Source organism: Lissotriton helveticus, chromosome 9, assembly GCF_964261635.1.
Source record: "Lissotriton helveticus chromosome 9, aLisHel1.1, whole genome shotgun sequence".
Lineage (NCBI taxonomy): Eukaryota > Metazoa > Chordata > Amphibia > Caudata > Salamandridae > Lissotriton > Lissotriton helveticus.
The window spans coordinates 1,253,288,081-1,253,290,414 of record NC_136070.1 but is presented as its reverse complement, the minus strand read 5'-3'; positions in this window follow the sequence as shown (position 1 = coordinate 1,253,290,414).

Here is a 2,334-nt window from a genome sequence, read left to right as displayed (position 1 = left end):
TTGACGGTATCATGTAAATGTACATAACAAATTGAGGTCTTTCCTAATATGTAACTCAGCATATAGCATGAGGGTGATACTAATTCTGAACTCTACTCTAGTACTGTCACTTTACTTACTCTAATTACTCTATCCTAACACTAATAGTCATATAGCAACACTAGTACCTAATTTTAAGTAATGCTATTAGCTCGTGTACATATGATTCGTGATCGCTTTATTTCCCAATCCAAAATGGCGGCTATTATGAACCATCCCGGACTATTACGGGACGATGAAAATGAATTATCCATGTCGAGGTAGGATCTACGATAAACAGATATCTTATTATGGATTAATTTATAATTATAGTATGAGAAACGGAATAGCTAGATTAAATATACCGTCTATGATATTTCGCACTCCGTTAAAATTTAACCCGGACCTAAGAAGACCGATATTAAATGTAACTTGATATTAATTTGGTGGCACCAGATATAAATTGTAACTTGTTATTAATTTGGTGACGCCAGTAAATATGGAATAATACCGTTATAAGAGATTTATATCTATTTTTGGGTTCATTGAAGATAGTCCTTCCTCTACAAGTGGGTATATAAACCCCTAACCAAGATGGCGCGGACGCTAGACGCCGCGCCAAAATACGATGCCCGATCACTTTCACCATACCGGGTAAATATAGAAACCACTTTAAATATTATCGGTTATCATGTAGAGATTACTCTTTAGAGATACTATCTGAGACATGAATAAACCTAATGATAGAAGCAATTTCGAAAATATTCGTAATAAATAAAACGATCATGTTTGTTTTTAGGTTTATCTTAAAATAGAGAGGATAAACGCCGGGTAAGCGAACTACAGTTGAATTTATATTGTTTTAGCGTTGTTTTCATAAATGCAGCCAATTGAATGTGTGCAATATTATAAGCCCAATCCTAATGTCAATTGATTTTATTTTTATAGATGTACTGTGGAAGGAATTAGAGACAGTACAAGGTAACTTACCTAGATAACAGACCCTTTGTCACTGTTGAATAAATAAATGCTAATATAAACTTTTCCTATCTTGTAGCTCATAGACAACAGATCTGAGGAACTCAAGCTGGTTTTGGATTTCTTGCACTCTATGTACAAAGAGAGACTACGTATATACAAGGTACAGGTTATATGTGGAGAAATAATATCGTCCTAATATGCAACTGTGACCCATTTTAGAGTATTGATATAAGTAGTTAACATCACTTATAACTATTGTGAGTAATATCCTCTACTAGCTAGTACCTTTTTAAATAGGACATAAGACTAATAAATATTATTTTTCTTTAGCTTTTCTATACATAGACCGCATTAGAGACCCAAATAATTCTGGATATAAGTTTCTTAATTGGTAAGTTACAACTTCTGATACATATAATACGCTAGAATCAGGGACTAATTCCCTACTTTTTTAGACTGCACCTAGATTACTTTTTAGTTTTAGTTTACTCTCACAAAGATTTTGCTGGTGGACGGTTTGCTACATCTATCTACACGAATCTCTTCTTACATCACGGCATTAATACTGATTGCCTAACATTCTCTTCACCCTTCCTCCTATTCCTCTTCTCTATTCACTGTGGAAAGGAAAAGTAAGAATAAATATGCATGCTCACGTATCGGTCTTCCTTGACCGGTCCCGAATGACATCTTGGGAAGAAAATATGGCGCACTTTCTTATACTAATGTGCTGCCTTTAGGAAAGATTCTATTTTTAATAGAGTGTATATTTGATTCTATCTATAGCCCTGACGAAGTCCTCTAGCTTACGAGCTGGACGAAGCACGTGTTGGCAACAACTGATGTATGTAGGAACCTATGAGAAGAATTGTATGCTGTGACTGCCCAAAACATTTTGAAGAATAAAGAAGAGACTACATTTACAAAAAACACTTGGAAAATCAGTAATTTCTTTGGACTCAATTGCTTATACTCTATACCTAAAACCGCTGCATGGTCCTTCGCCGGAAACGCGCTCAAAATATGGAACTCCATCCCAGCAGATATCAGAACTAACTAGTCCTTCACAAAATTAAAAAAACAACTAAAAGTCCTCTTCCTCAACCGCTCCCTCCCGAATGGATAGCCGCCGCCGCCTTAACGCAAATCCCTGCTCGCCGTTGCTCCCTGACATTGTATCACACAGACCTACCTCCTCCCTGCTCTTTGACCCCTTCCTGTTCCTCCCCCACCCAAAAAGGTTCAACCCAAGACAACGTGCACTCAATAAGGTTATCTCAGGACTCACATTCTACCTCAGTGCAAAAGACAGAAGTGGATGCCTGCTGGTGCCCC